We start from the raw sequence: 17,481 nt of genomic DNA, 5'->3' as shown, positions 1-17,481 counted from the left end.
TCTCTCTTCCTCAGAAAAAAAAAAGAAAATGTGTTCAGATATTCACAAGATTTACGCAGTCAACAGAACTCAATCGTATCACTTCTCTTTATTACAGTCATGCTGGAAATGTGAGCAGAGGCAGTTTGCCTTCGAAAATGACAAAGAATTATGTTCAACTCTAATTTACCAGAGAAGTTTACAGACATGTGGCTTGAGGACAATCAGTTTTTTTTCTGTCTCATGCCCCAAAGATATCCTTGACCTACAGTAATTATATACTTGAGGCCATCGGTTCCAGAAAGGTTGATGTAACTAAACTGTGGTAACAGCAAAAAACAAAGTGAGTCCATGACATCGGACAAGAAAGCAACATATACATACACACACAGGCAGCATCCAAAAAAGGGAAAGGAGACACGAAGTATGAGAACAGGACTTCAGTACCAAGATCACATTTGGCATACACAAACTATCAAGACAATAACAGACCAGCTGTCCTAAAATGACGGCCAAACTACTCTTGCTATGTGGTGCAGGCACACAGGAGCTGCTTCTCATACTTAGTGAATGTGTGAAGTGTCAGAACATGAAGGCACAGTACAGGTGGACCAGCTTTCACTGAACCAACAAACTAATTCACAAGGAGCAGAATAAACCAGACTCACTGTCATAGATTTCCATCACATGCCCATTTTTATTACTCTAGGAACCTCACCTCTCTAATCCCAGTGCAATCTATGTCCTGCTCTCCTCATCCTTTCCACCTCTTTGGTTTTCCTCCCTAAAATTTCACCCTGAATCTGCACACACACAAACATGCTCCCCTCACCTTAGCTCCTACTTTTAGCATATTCATCTGTTTCCCCTTTCTCCAGCAGGATCACAACTTCAGTGTCTTTCCAATGCCTCCCACACCTGTTTGTTCAAGCAGAAGAAAGGATACATTGGTTTAAAGCTGCTGACAACCTCACAAGCTGCCTCCTTTTGAAATTAATAGCAATTGGTACCTTCCCAACTTGCTCTCTGGTCTTTATTTGGCCTTGCTCATCTGTGCAACCACTCTTTTGCTTCAAGTTTGGAAGAACTTGATATTTTTGTAGAAGTTTGGCTAATAGATAGTTTTCAGCTTTGTGAGAAACAGTAGCTCAAAGCTGCTTATCTTTGGTATTGTTAGTCACAAGAACACCTTCAAGCCAATGTAACGCTTAATGGAAAAATGTGCAGCCTACATCAACTCTTAAATAAAGCCCCAGCAGTGGTGCAACAAGGGCTGAACCAAAGTACATGGAAAAGCTCAGAAAAAGTTCAAGGTATGCAGGCAGCATAATGAAATTTGCTTGTGAAAGTTTAATCTTATATTTTTCCAAGGGTAGCTAGAACCTGTTTGTCTACTTTCTCATTCTTTGTGGTATGCAGGAAATCTTGTCATAATCATGCAGGTCAGCATAGCTTATATTTATTAATTATGAAAGAGCAATAATGAAAATGAAAAATGGTAATATAGATTTTCAGTCATAATTTCAATGTTCCACTTTGCTAAAATGATGTAAAACACATCCTTATTAGCCAGGAAAATGCTGAAACAGCATTAAAAAATTCAAAACCCACAGCCAGGCAGTAAGCAAAAATGTTATGGACAAATTTTATAGAGTTCCCAGTTCGCTACTACATTGCAAATAAGATACCAAAATACAGATTTCTGTCTCCATAACATTATACAACACAAAAATATCTCAGACTAGCATTTACTGTATAACATCCATCTTACAGCAGTGTTTTGATATGTCCAAAACAAGGGTATGACCAAGGCTTATGACCAGACAAAAAATATATTTTATTTCTTCTTGGATTTTCTATGCAACTTCATTTATGGTAAAAAGATTGCAATTACTCGCCTTCATAGTTATATGAAATATGATTTACGTGCACCAAGGACCAAAGCATTTCTGTCACTGTGTGAAGTTGTAGTATCTAAGATGCTGCAGTCATTCTGTAATCTAAACTTCAGACACTACTGTGTTTAAATTAGAGAAAATGCTAGCATGTTAATGGAAACAGCTACACACACAAAAATCAAATTAAAACAACAAGTGTTAAAGTAGCATTAATGTTGGGAGTTTGTTTAACTTCCCTGAAAGTCAGTGCTCTCAATACATTGGAGATCAGACATCAGTAGCTAAACACACAAGGAGTAGAGAAGGTGAGGGAAGAGAAACAGTGAAATGATGCAGCTGGAGGGAGCTAGAAGAGATGTAACTGAAGGTCACAACACACTATGGCCGCTGGCTTAGACAATCAGACACTGGAAAGAAATTTTCCACTGATTTAACACCAAAGAGGAGATGATCTAGGGACAGCCATTGCTGATGCCTGCTATACTGGGGAGACACAACAGCATGCCTGTGCAGGCATCGGAAGGTCAGCGAGTAGCCTCAGGGAGCCCTGAAGTTGACAGCACAAGAGTGCCAGGCAGCTGAAATTTTTAGAAGCACAGGATAAAACAGCCTCACAAATCTTTTTACTACTGTGGCTGTGATGACAGGTGCTCTGCTCAGCAGTCCTCTCTCCAACACTTCATCTCTTCATTTATTTTGAGTACCTCTAACATTCCTTCAGTGCTCCCATCTATACACAAGAAAATAACTGCAAAAAAAGTCCTCTCTCCATTTCTGACATGCCTTATCATGGATCTCATTCACACTAAGTGGTGTTTCTGGAGGCCACAGATCCTGCCAGCTGCTGGATTTTCAGGGGGAATCTTTACAGGATGGTGAATTTGGACTGGACAGGTAAGGTGGCAAAATTCCCAAATCATTTTGTTGAGTCAGAGAGGTGTCATGGAACCTCTACAAAAACCTCTACAAAAAAAACAAAACAAAGGCATGAGCCACACCACATCATGTTATGCAAAGGCACATTTCAATTCAATGCATTGATTTACTGGGAAGTTAGTTTGACCTTATGCCTAATGTTACTGAAGTTAGAAAAGTCCCAATGGCTTTAAATTAAAAAATAAAAAATAAAAGCTACAGACAGACACACCAGAAAGTAGCACTTCCAGAAATCATTTTAGTTTACAATGTCATAAATTCTTATTAGCAGCTCCAGCGAAAACAAAGACAAGGAAGGTAGAACAGAAACACAAGCTCTTCTCTCATCTCCCTCACTATCAAGGTGGCTGGCTTTGACATAGGGTTGGATCACCCAGGGCCATTTTTTCTAGTGAGGTACAGCCAGTGCAATGGCCTGCTGTGCTTTAATCTGTTCCTTCTAACAGCTTAACCAGCCAAGGAAAGAATAATTGTTTAAAAAAATGCCCTTGCAAAGGTGAAGAGAGAGGTTAGGTGATCTTAGAGCACTCCTTCACCTTGCTGTCAGCAGAATAAGAAAGCAAGTGCAGCCATGGGAAGGTTTTGAAAGTTTTAGCACATCCAGGATTCCCTGGTGTCACCAGTATTATAAGCCACAATTTCAGCACTCCATAGGCTTTTTCCTCCTTTTTGAGGCAGAAAGTCTCTAGTGCTGCTCCATATCAGGTTGAGGACACCAGCCTACTGGCCTCCCACTTCAGCAGCTGCTGTGTGCTCTGCTTGCAGCTGAGAGATTAACATTTTGTCACCAATACATCCTGAAGTCCCTTATACTTTTTTTTTTCCCAGTTTTGGAAAAATAGGAGGAATCAGACTTCCAGACAATTTCCAGTTGTGCCATGAAGAGTCACAAGTCCTACTAACAGAAATCCCCTAAGTAAAGAGTATAGTAATTGAGGTTGTTCCCTATGTATATGATAACCGCCCACTTCATTAATTATTTTATTCACTGGTGCTGTTAATCTAGGATCTTCTATGAACATTAAACTTATTGCAATTTTTTTTTTTAAGTGATCGTAATTTCAAAGTCATCTTTGAGATGACTACTATAAGAAAAGGAAAAGATGAGCGTGGAGTAAGGTCCTTTACATGTTTCCTTTGGGACAGAAGACTAAAACCCAAACATATAATAATCCTCACTTTTTTTTTGACTTTCCCAAGAGACCTAATCAAAGCTGAAAGGGCAAAAGCAGAAGACGCTATGAAAACGTGCAGAGGCAGGAAGGGATTTTTGCAATAGCAATCAAAGAATCTAGAACTATAATGAATTGTCAGACTGTTGCAATTAGGAAAGGTGAAAGGTTTGTTTTTCTTCCATGTTTTTCTTCCAGTTTAGAGAAATTGCTTTCCATGACTTTTTCTTTGGTGTAACAATAAAAGCTTAAGAACCATTCAACTGTTCAATAGATACATAATCAAGATGAAAGTACTCTAAAGTACATGTTTCTATGCAAACTAGACAAGCAGAAACATCTTCAAAGGCATGATTCCTAGTTAAGCTATATTCTTTTCTCACATGTCTTTCAGTTTCTGGAAATTCCACGATTTTAAGCACCTCTCGCGTACTTTTCACTTTTTAGCAGCTCAAGTAGAATAATGTAGTACTATTATTCATATTTCACATATGAAAAGTTAAAGCAAGTTTAATTTTTAAGATGTCTTCAAGTCAAACAAACTCTGCTTTAATGGGAACTGAGAGTCTTAAATATTTTTATGGATCTGGAAAAAAATGATTCAGGTGATAAAGTGTGGTGGAACACACAGAATCAAAGCCAGGGATCTGCAGTTTTTCTGTGCCTAACCACACCATTTTTTTTTTTTTTGTCACCAAAGACAGCCCATCACTTTCTAGGACAAGATTTGAAGTTATTTTTTGAAGTACCTATAATCGACACCATGGGTTATCTTTTTTCATCTTCTAGATCTTTTCCTCTGCATAGCCCAAATTAATGCCTGCTCTGACTGATGTTCACCTCTAAGCTTTCTGTTCTAAAGAATTTTATATTGTTTCAATTTGTTTTTTACTGCCAAATAAACCTAACCACTACTCTTGTTACTCCTAGAGCTATAAGCACAGCACACAGCCTGCAAAAAGTGGTTTGGTAACCAAATCTAAATCTGACAATATGCTAAGTCTTTTCTGCCTTTCAACACAGCGAGTTTGCATATACCTACTTGCCTTTTAGTAGGCTATTGCACACGCAAGTATGAAACCACTTAACTTGAACTATAATCAGTTAGTACTGAACATAGCAGCATATTTGGTGAAGCAGCTCACTAAAAGCTCTCACTGACTTCCAAAAAAAAAAACCACCCACAACCATAAATACCATTGTACCAATTACCAGAGGCACACATGCGCATTAGGCAGGTCTGGTGGACTATCAGCTTCCAGAGTGAACTGAATGACTTCCCCAAGCTTACTCCATTATTTCATCATGCCCTTGAAGACCTTTGGCAGAGTATCCCTGGGCTTGGAGAGGTTCCACCATCCTTGGAGCAGGGGGAGAGGACAACATGCTGAAGATCTGATCTAGTCCATTATGATGTGTTTTCCTGAACTATTCATTATGGGATGCTATTTGCTTGCTAGGTAAGTCTAATATTATAGTGTTTATAGTGTAAATGAGCAGTGTGGTTCTCTAGCAATGACTACTTCACCCCTTTCATATGCAGAGCTGATGAACTTCTAGTTACACATTGGAGTAAAAGGTATATTAATCATTATTCTAACACTATCATATTATGCATTAACAGTAATATATTTTATTGGAATAATCATGACAGTGCATGTGGGTGGCACTACAATTTAATATTTTTCATTTTTTAGTGATGAGATTTATGATCTAAAGTTCAGCAAGTCCTCTTCAATAATTGATCTAATTTTTGTACTTTAAACACATCTGCTGCCTATTCTACAGGGACCCTCTGATTCACAAATGGAAGCTGCAATTTTAAGCTAAATTTATTTTTCGGATGAAATTCATACCACAAAGAGAAAAGATAGAGAAGGTCACCAAGTACCAACTGTGCAAGCTAAGAGGAAAAACACACTAAAATATCCTTGCCTTTTGTTATTAGTCTACTGTATTTCTTTGATAGATCTTTCATGCAGTAAATGTTATTGACGTCTAGATAGCTTATCTGTTGTTTCTGGCTTCTTGTTGCCATCTCCAGTCTTCCTCTGTCTAACTTGAAACTGCAACATCCTACTACAGGCATATTTAAACATTTGACTGATCTAACATCAATATCTTTTGTCTCTGCTCCTCCTCTCACAAGATTTTCCTCTGATAACATTATCTGGAGACTCACTCCATACCAGATCCTAATCCATTGTGTTCCATCTCTGAATGTAAAATGCCACAGGCAGCATATCAGAAGGCACAAGGTTTGGTTCACTTTTGGTTCAAGTCTGGAAGTACAGCATCATTACCAAATGCAACACATACTTTTTTTCTTTTACAGTTAATAAAAGCAGCTGAAGCTACCCAATATATCTAAAATAGTTTTTTGAGGATGTTCTTGAGGAATATTTGTGCAGTTCTTCTGAAAGTAAAATGTTTGAAGACATGTTTGTGTGCACACATTTGGTATTTTTTTTCTATTGTCAGTACTGTGCTTTGCATAAAGGTCACATATCCAAAAAAAGTGGTGATAAGAGTTATTCATTTCTATTTTCAGTCAGAGAGAAGGTATTGAGTAATTATCTCCCCACTCCCACTCCAACTGCAACCCCATGGTTATTTAAATCCTGGATGTCTTGAGAAAATCTTGTATAAATTTATACATCAGGGAGTTCTTGAAACAAGCCCATACAATTTGATTCTCTTAACTTTTGAAAAAAATACAGAAACCCACACGCCCTTCCATAGGGAGGATGATATCCCATAGCCCAGAGGGATTCAATACTGGTACAAGGAGCACTCAACCCATTGGTGAGGGTCTGAGCCAACAGCAGGAGCTGTGGGCAGGGCAGACCCTGGTCAGGAATAAGAACATTATTGGTGTTCTAAAGGATGATACAGTAGGTTTATCATGCTGTTAGTTAGCAGCTAAAAACACCATGGGTCCACTGTAATGTTAATAACCCAAGAATAGCCAGATGATAAATCAGGAGGTCTGAACAATGGAGAAGAGAGCACCTCATCTCCCAGGGTCTTGTAGGAGTTAATACTATTTATGATACTAGAATCTTACTCATATATCTGGTCTTGTCAGATTCATCACATCCTTATTCTAAATTAGCATTTCAACCTGAATTTACAAAAATGCAAAAAGCCATTCATCTCAATGCTTATTCTTTAAAAATTTAAATTCTGTGACTTGCAATGAATATAGTATTGGGTTAAATACTTGATCTGAATTTTTTTCCCCCAACGCTTTTCTTCTTACTATAAAAATAAGCCTGTCAGTGTTTTTTGAAAAGAAAAATTACTTATGTGCCTTAGAAGCCTACTTCTCTGGAAACGTCTAAAATGCCTATGTTAACTCAGAAATTCAATTCAATTCTTTAACTCACTTGGGCACATTTGAAAATATTACCCTTGATGTTACTCCTGATAGAAAGAGATTGGTGTTTTTATCAAACAACCCTGTTGAAATCAAAATTCTAACAAGTTCTCCATTTTGAAAAAAAGCTATTTTTCTCTGAAAAAATTATTTCAAATGAGTTTTCACCTGCTTGACTAAACAAAGTTTATGGATTAACACCAAGACAAAGGCAAGTTTAATTAAACATCACGTCTCAAAGTTTTACATTTCAGAAGGTTATTATACACCATCTTACCTATACATATTATTCTTGTTTAGTCATAATTCATTTACCTTCCACGTCTAATTTAAAGACTGAGAATTTAAGCAGTTTAAATCAGAGGGCATTAACAGATCTCTAGCAGAAGGGTCCTTCTCCATATGAAGAGGTTATTAAATAATTGGCCATCTCTGTTAAAGACACTGAAGTGAATATTCTTTACAGTTATTACCCTATGCTTTCAGTTTACATCATTTTTACCATTTAATACAAGTAGAAGGTAATTTATCAAGTTGGCACATAATTTTCTGATTAGCAAAAACATTTTGAATAAAGGACAAACTAAATGCAATTATCATCGGGATAAATCTTTAGACAAAGTTCAGACAGGAGCCAGTAGCTTCTATATATGAAACTAAATTTAATTACACCTAGTTAGACTGTTAAATGAGAAAGTTTGGACTAGGCTGGGAACTGGTGGATATCTTTAAGCAAATGCCCAAAAGAGATAACAGGTATTAATCCTATCTGCCTAGTCTTCCTGCACAGGTTTTGGGAAACAAAGAAAGATGGATTTTGAAGGGGATACTGCAATAACTGCTCTCACGTGTGTCATTTAGTGTACTTAGCCCAAACCCTTTCCCCAAGAGGGAAGTAATCACCAGAAGTTACAGGTCACAGTGAGACCCACAGTCTACTCCCAGGCACAACTCCACTTACCCAAAGCTGCTCCTAAGCAGCTTCTGTCCTGCAGCCCACATCACACTTTGGTCACTAAGCAAAGGCTTAATGTAGACATAAAATAACCCTAAATCAATGATGCATACCATTCTGCAGTGCCACTTCAATCTTTGACACATTCATCTTCTAAAATTATTAGATTTCTGGTAGTACAAAGCCAAAAAGATACAACTCAAAGGTCTGTACTGCCAAAGCAGATGCAAAGTGATCACCTAGCCACAGGACTTGGGCTACAAACTTTGGGGCCCTGGACTCCATATCTGTTTTCTCACATACATCCCTGTCTGTGCTAGCATACATTTTAAAGAAAACCCAAGAGAATCAATTTGTTAATCTCAGATGTTTACACATTTATTTTAAAAGGCCTTGGTGATCTGATTCAGTGGTGTCCTGCTCTTGCCTTGCAATTATCTGGCATAGGCAGTGACAGAGCTGGCCCACCACAGTGGAGAACTATGCAGGATATTTTCCTGCCTCTACAGTTGTGAGATAAGCAAAGTGAGACAAATCCTGCCAGTTAATAGCAGTGACTGATTTACCACAAAGTATAATCAAAAAAAGTTATAAAGTTTATTATACATGGGACTTGTTACACACCCTCAGAAGTGCAGTAGATATGAATATCTAGAGCATCTGCATCCTAAAAACTGATGGAAGTCAAGGACAAATATTTGAAAGAGAGCAGACACATATGGACTTGTAACCATTCAAATGAAAACACTGGTTTCAAGTTTGCATTTGCGTATTATTGAAGTCTTGTCTAGCTGGTGTGTGCTAACTGTATTAGGAAATTTAACTATACATTTTATGGACAGAGAAGTTATGTCTTTCTGATCATATAAAGTCAGTACTGTTATACTCTTTCATTTCACTGTGCTCTTGACCATGGGTGTTTTTTCCTTCAATTTTGAAGCCATCAATATATATTAATAGATATACATTTCAAATAATGCAAAATAACATTTTGAAAAGGCCTTTCTACTGTCCATACCTGTAGTTTTCCATTAATGAGTCACCGGATGCAGGCAGCTCTTGCAAAATTGTTGCCATTCTAACTGCTGCACAGCACATAAGTTATGATAACATACTTCATAGGAAATCAGTCACTACAGAAATTAGCCACCTTCCTCATCACCTTAGGCTTTTAGCTTATCACATCATTGACTAACTGCTTATAATGAGTAACACTCAGGGATTATTGTTACATACACAATTTACAGTAATTATGAGGTCACTGACAATGAAATGACTTATTAAAACTAATACTGCATCTGTTTCTCCAGGTTCCATTTAAGGAACTTGGCCTTTCTCTTGCCATTTTAAAAGCATCAATAAAGCTGTTTCCAAGTTGAACATTCATTTTCATTTGTATATAGACTATACATTTCAAAGGACAGAAACCCATTTTCATATTAGTCACAGGAACAAAATGATTTCTCATTCACCACCAAGTTTATTAAAAACAAAGTGCTTTTAATGTTGGGTGAAGATGGATTTAAAACATACATTAGCTACTGAAATTAAAATGGAGTAATTTTATTTCTTTAGTCCCCAGTCTGAGGCATCATACCATCGGAAGTGTGGATTTTTAACAGATATAATTACTGCCTTAAGAGGCAAATCTGGACTCCATGCAATTAATGTATTGAGATAGATATAGACTATAAAGGTGGATACTCATAAAGGTTTAATTATGATTTTCTTTTTTTAAAAATACCACTGCATAATACTGACTGAGCAACAGTTGGCCAGCCACCACTGATATATATTTTCCTGTTTTTCTATCATGCACAAGGAGAACACTAAAATCCCTACAGTGGCAGTAAGAATCAAAGTATCTCATTCTGCAATACTTTTTTCGCAGAACTGCCCACCAATAAAAGCACTAGTCATGAACACAGTTTAAGCAAATAATTCACAATTACATATTCAGAAGTCACTTCTGCTTGCTGCCTATCTCCATAAATAATCATTGCCTGTGTCTGTGTACATATATACACACACAGTCTATGCTTCCTCTCTGCTGTGTAGGTAATTTGTTTAGAGTACTAGTAGCTCTATGAAAACTTACACTTGCTTGAGTCATTAAGTGGTATTTCTTCATTAAGTGCCCATAAGACCCTACAAGGACTGAATCAGGCAAGAGAGACCCAGCAAGGTCATACCTTTGACTTGGTTCCCAGAGGGTGTCCCTGCCCAGTTAGACCAAGTCTGTGGCCACTTTCATCCCTAATTTAAGGACACTGAAAATTGTGGATTTAAAGACAGCATTACCAAAACAATTCCTACATAAATAAGCTTTTAGCATCTACTATTTCTGTCGAGTGTTTAAATAAAAATAATGCAAAGCAACCAAAGATGAAGTATAAAACAGCCAAACTACATTTCAGTGTACTTTGTATATTTGTATGTTGTAAGGAAGGGCAAAGTCAGATCCAACAGGGTGTTATACGGCTTCTAATTAAGCTGTCATTTAAGACAAAATTACTGATTTTTCATCTGAAAGAATGCAAGTGCTAAGCAAACACCCGTTAAACTACAAAAGTACTTTGAAGAGTCAGACTACTAATAAAGTCAAGTGCTTTTAAATGACCTGAAAAAAGGCAGACAAAAAAAACTTTTATTCTGAATTTGGTCATGTTCAAGATTGTGGTTCCCTTGTGAATCTACTATGCCATTAACAAGTTACTGCAGTGTTATTGGCAAAATAGAACAGGAACTCAGATTTCAGCAACAGACAAATCAGCAATGTAACACTTGAAACAAACAGCTGTCACAACTCACTTTCACAGCCTCTTTCAGGCTTTCTGTATTGACTTTGTAAAACAGGCAATGTTCTCCAGTAGCCAGAATGCTGTGATGTGCTTGTCTATGATTGCTCACACTGATTCCACACCACTTAGCACCTCTCCAGGAGAGCATAGAACGAAATATTTACACAAATATTAATAAGCAATATGCAATCTCATGGAAAAATCTGGACCATGTCTTCTGAGTGATGAAAAATTCATTTCAGCCAACAGAATTGAGACAGAATTCATCTCTGATTTCAGGACTCCTCAAGTCAACGAACTTGCAACAAGAGTGAAATTAGATATTTAAAGCTTTAGGTATAACCAACCAATCCTGTTTCCGTCAAGTGTAATTTGGAAAAAAAAAGGAACCAAAGACTATGATATCGAACCAATGTCTAGAAATTCTACTTGCTGTTATTCAAGCAGCAGAGGAAATGAGGAAACTCAACATGGTTTATGCAATTGCCACGTTCTTTCTAACAGAAGTGACAAAACTTTGTTTCTCACTAAGTATAAAAAAGAATTCCATAAATTTTAAAACAAAAGGCAACTACAGTGGCCCCACTGATATTTATACATCCTTTCTTATATTTTCAGTGCAATCAATGGAAAGTTGACTTTCTTGAGAGGTTGAGGGGGAGAGGCAATATTTAAACATATTGAGAGATTTACAGATTTCTCAGCTGAATTTACATTTGGCATCTAACTTACTTTATGAATCATAGCATGGGTAACTTTTTTTTTCTAAATTTCTTAAGTCAAGCACACATTATAATGTTAGTTGCTTCCTATTCAGTCTATGCTTACACTCAAGATTTGGAAATGTTGAAGCACTATGAGAAACTGTCAAGCTTTTACAAACAGCCAAAGACATAAGTCAACATATACAACAAATTTGCTTGGACAAATGAATAAACTGTACACTGACCTTAGACTCTTTGGTTAATATTAGCATCTTCTTAATATCTGATCACCCATGAGACTGATTACCTAATATTTACCAGCATCATTAAGCAATTACAACTTTATAGCAACTTTGCCAAGCGTCAGGGAAAGACACAGAAGGTCACAATTCACTGTAATTAATATTGCATTTATAGTATGTATTTTACAAACCCCTTGAAGCAGGAACTAAGACTTTATACCTAGATACAATGTAAAATGTGTCATCATACATTCAACATGCAATAGTAGGTATTTGCAGGCAGTGTTTAAGTATTTCATTCTGTAGGCAACGAAGGGACAGATTACTGTTGTCAAATTAATAACTCTTTCTTGCTCTTGTTATAGCCATCTCCCTATCAAAGTTCATCTGCTAAGTCTAAAGCAATAGCTCTGTTCTTGTTTCTATGGAGCTATACTCCTCCCTGTCACTTCCAGATAGTCACTTGCTTTATTTGAAACTAACATGAAGGGTAATACTAAACACCGAAAAAATGACTCTGGTCATAAGTCAACCATGTTCTTCTATATTTTTTTTGGATGGGGGAATAAATCAATTTTCTGAAGCAGGAATCTAATTTTCCAATTAGGACAAAGACAAAGATATAGACAGTTTAAATTTGCATCAGTTACACCCATATCATCTGTAACTCATTAATCAGTATTGCTAAGATGATTAAACAGCAAAATTTGACAGCTTGTGGAATATTTGTAATTCTATACCTATAAGTAATAGGTGAAACTAGGGATCTTTCACTTCCTGTTCTCTGCTCTGTTGTTAACATCTGTCCAGCTCCTCCATTATTCATTCTTTTTGACGCTTTTAGTGACACTTTTGTAACATTTCAGTCCTACGTGTTCTTGGCAAGTCTTTATTGGAAACTACTTCTAAATATATTTCCTGCATACTCCAGATATTAGTCCTATGTAAAATTAGTGTTTTCTGGGAGACTAACAGCTACAACATTAACAAAAATTTACAGACCTAGAGCTTATAGATAAAGTTTACACTACAGGCTTTCACATGCATTCCTGCGATTCTCTTGGGAGAAGTAAAATGGAAGATGAATTTGTAAACCACCAAATCAGTTATGATCATCTAGTTAAATCCAGCACAAAACAGACTGTCTCTAGAGCAGCACCAGTGTCAGCAAGCAAGCCATGACCTCTTACCTGTCCTGCTTGTGCCCAAGAGTCATCCTCAACATTGTTTTATCTAAGAGATATCTACATATGAGTAAAAAGCATGTATATCTTTATGTGCATGTACAGATATACTATTGATCTTCCTTGTACCTTTACCACCTTCTTATAAAGATGTAAGCTTTCTTCATTAGATAAGGTTCGTAGCTATAAATTGACAAAGTTTATTTACTAGTCTGATTCACAGAGAATATTTACCAATTTTCTAATGTGAATTGCATCACCTATAATCTGTTTGTTGATCAGTGAGAATTAGGTTTTGATTTAAACTAGGAGCACACTCAGAGGTGAGAATGATATTAAATATAATTAGCGTAACAAATTGACATCACAGTTTTCTAAGTCATGTATAGGACTGAAAATTTGCTTCCTTTTTTGTATAAGACTTGAAGACATTCATTAGCTAGCTTGAGAGAACACAAACATCCACTTTGAAATCATTGCTATAACCAGCTGATGTTCTTTCTAATGAAAAGAACATTATGCCTGGTGTAATTCTAATTACAGGATTATTATGTTTATAACACTCTGCATTTTTACAGTACACTAGCAAAATGCAGTGTGCTATAGACTAGGAGTTTGCCCTCCAAACAATTACACGCTTGAATAAGCTTTCCCTTAGAAGTTTCACTTCAATAGCTTTAATGAGACAGGTCATGTGAGCAAGATTCCTCTTATATATTAGAAGTTTTCACTCCGTACTATTTAACTTTTGAGTTGTTGGTCATTCATTACTACCCCACTACCCATTAGCTGTTTTAAATGTTTGTTTTTCCCCCTTTTTCTTTTCATTTAAGCTTTGTCTATTTTCAGTAAATTTGTATGGAAAGCATGTCTGTTTCAGACAGACACTTTTTTCATTGCCTTTTGAAAACAATATCCTACTTCATAACAAACCAAATAAAAAATACATTTTACTTTGAAAAACGTAAAGCCTCAAGTCTATAAAATGAGATTAAAATTTAATTTTCATAATAAAAACACATTCCTTTATATCTTTTCTTATTACTAAAAAAGAGTGCTAAACTTCCATTTCTTTACACCTTTTATTAAAAAATATGGTTTTCAGAACCATGTTTTCAGAATATGGTGTTTTTGCTCTGTTTTAACTATTCAGGACAAGCTTATGCCTTGCTTTCCCTGTTGGTTTGACATCCAGCAGATAGCCAAGATCTAGAACAGCAAGAGATACTGTGTTTGTTGTTGTTGTTGTTTGTTTTGTTTTTTCCTTTAACCTATTTACTGCAGTACAGCAAGCATACAGCAAAGGCTAAAAAAATCCCACTGCTATCTCAGCATACAGCAAAAAAAATCTTGAGGTTACACTGGAAATGGCTAGGTATCATCCCTGAGCAAGCGAAGATTTATCAGGACACGGCTGAGGTATTCCAGCTCCTCTTTATCCTCCCAACATATGATTAAATAGATGCTACAGGGTCACACCAGGTGGTTGTAGGCACTGGTTACCCAGATCAGCAGAGCCATCTCAGGTTTGTCCCAGCATTTGAACAAGACGGCTTCTGTTTAAGGACAGCTGACTCAAACCTCTATAAATATCTAAGGACATGGTTTATGAAGCACATTTTCAATTTGCATCTTCTCTCTAATCAAGTCACTCAAAACCTACATGTAAGCCAGTCCATAAATTGTTCACTAACTTTTCCAAAATCCTTCCAGAAGGTCTGACATAAGCCCTCGTTCTGGCATATACCTATACATCTCCAAATACATTCAGTAGGACATTCAGTAGGACTTGCATATTTATGTCTGCAGAGTAGATTTATATTATAAATTCAACATTTATAGTGCCATGCTACTTATTTACTGTTGCCCATAACTTACTCTGTTTTGTTCTTTATCTTGTGTTTCTGATGCTCTCCCCATTATTGGTTATTTATGAAACTAACTTGTGCCACCAAGAACTCTGTTCATCTTTAATAAAAAGAGCAAGCAACTAAAATTACAACTACAAAGAGAAATCAGGCTTGCTGACCCGTAACAAAGTACACTCGTAGGAAAAAAATGATTTTTAAATTGTGTATATACAATACAGTCCAATATTCATACACAGCCTTGTATATTTATTTGTTTGAATGAGCTTGAGCAGCACTTAATGGCAGTTTATATTTGCCTGGGTGATAAAAACACTTAGGTTACCACTGACAGAGGACCTGTAAGGGGGTGTCTGTGAGGGGTACAACCAGGAACACAGTGGACATTGTAAGATACACCGTTCTTTTTCTCTGACTGCCAAAGAACAGAATAGATCTGGGGGTTCATGAAGTGCCAACTGCTTGGTGAACCAAACCAGAAGACGACCTGGCAAGAGCAGAAACTGGAAATAATGGAGGCAAGTCATGTGCAACTTGGGACTGAGAGGGAAAAGGAATCAGACTGACATTCAAAGGAAAATTACTGAACAGGGAGACAGTGTGCTGCAGTACTTCTCACAAGGGGAAGCAAGCACAAAGCTTCTGTGGACAAACTCAACAACAGAGTCAAGCAGGAACACACAATGGCCCAGAGACCTCCTACAACCATTATAAAGTGCTACCATTGGCACTGTGAAAACAGGACACAGAATCCAGCAAAGGACAAAGTGCTATATGTTACGGGAATATCAGCCCAATGTTAAAATGAAGAGAGACCTCAGGAGCTTTTATCAACCAGAAAAGAGGTTAATCTTTGCTGTGGACAAGCTGTAGCAACAAGGGAGATTTTAAGCTAACAGAATAAAATGAAGCTGATAAGGTGACAAATGAAGTACTGTGAAGTCCAAGATGTCATGAACAAGCTCAGCTAAAGTAGAAAGGAAAGACAAGAAACACTTCAGTTACCACTGTATCAATGACAGGAATCTGTAAACCAAAGAAAGAATTGGAAACTCACTGGTGAGAAGAAAATTCATATAATTAGCATTAGTGAAGCCAGATGGGACGGTTCACAGCATCACTGAAATGTTAAAAATCCTGTTTTATAGCCTGCTTAAGGGCAGAATGGGCAATAGAGGTAGAAGCATATATTAAAGACATCATTACTTGTTTTACGGTTATTGATTACCATGGCGCAGAGTGTCTGGAATGAATACATAGCATTTTCAGCAACTACCTCCCGGAAGAGGCACTGGCACAGCAAGCAGGGCTGGAGAACAGGATGAGATTCTCCTTCAGCATCTACCTACAATGTCCAGGAAAAAAATATTTCTATTCTATCAGGGGGCTTCAATTTTAGATGTCTGACAAATGTTTCACATGCCCTGAAGTTTAAAGTTTGTACAAGTTATGCTTGAGGACTGATATTAAAATAAGTTAATATTAGTTAACTCTGTGTATCACCTCTTTCTGATGAAAAAATGTAGTATGCCTAATCTTGACCCCAAAGCCTGAATACACTGGGGGACAAATGATCACAGAATACGATACTTGATATAAACAAAGAAAAAGATGGTGAAATGCTAATAGTTCAGAACAGCCTGAAATACAGTTATTCAAAGTGACAATCCTGAAAAACGGTGGATTCATTTCTGTCCACATTATCATCTCAAGATTGGAGGATATCCATTTCAGAAAACTAGAAGACTCCAAGACATACTGTCTCTAAGCATAAGTAATGAACTTGGGGTGAGATGGAGTGGAATGGAGTGTATGATGCTACAGTTCTTCTTTTCTGACCATGGCTTACATCTATGAAAAATATCGAAGTTCACAGAATTGCTTTAAACATGAATCTCACAACATGGATATAAAAGATCATTTGGCTTTGGGGTTAAAAAAAAGTTTGATCAATTTGAATTTAAAACATGAAAATCATGCCTAGTAACAGGACTCTAAAGTTTGTACCTTTAGGAACAAGAAGCGTCTTCAGATCCCCAGTTATGGGGAGAGAGTATTCTAACATTGTACAGTAATATGTATATCTATCCATAGACAGCAGAGGTTTCACGCTGGTAAAAAAAATAAAAAAGAAAACCAAGTTGAAGAAAAAGTATTTTGCAATTCTAAAGCTACAGTTAAGCAAATAGGGAAGGATATGGAACCTCCCTACTACTTGATCCACAGGTCCAAACCAACCATCATATCTAAGACCCATATAGCAGACACATTGGGTCAAGAAAGATGACATGGTACTTTCCCATCAACATAGTCCCTGTAGAAAGCAAATGTGCTCTTCCCAGATTCATCCTTTCACTACAGCC

At 36.9% G+C, this 17,481-nt stretch overlaps 1 long non-coding RNA gene across 8 annotated transcripts in view; it reads right to left on the bottom strand.

Moving 5' to 3' along the window:
* The window catches only part of LOC121072476, a 235,558-nt gene that overhangs the window by 156,831 nt on the left and 61,246 nt on the right, over positions 1-17,481 (bottom strand). Inside the window, exons 3-4 of one of the 8 annotated variants that reach the window (XR_005821247.1) lie at positions 7,312-7,315; positions 5,370-5,380 (exon numbers count right to left, since the gene is read on the bottom strand). The exons of the other annotated variants lie outside the window; for them this stretch is intronic. This is a non-coding gene — a long non-coding RNA (uncharacterized LOC121072476). Of the gene's footprint in view, positions 1-5,369; positions 5,381-7,311; positions 7,316-17,481 lie in introns of those variants that run through there. 8 annotated transcript variants of the gene reach the window in all.

Source organism: Cygnus olor, chromosome 6, assembly GCF_009769625.2.
Source record: "Cygnus olor isolate bCygOlo1 chromosome 6, bCygOlo1.pri.v2, whole genome shotgun sequence".
Classification (NCBI taxonomy): Eukaryota; Metazoa; Chordata; class Aves; order Anseriformes; family Anatidae; genus Cygnus; species Cygnus olor.
This window is presented reverse-complemented; position numbering and strand designations above follow the sequence as displayed.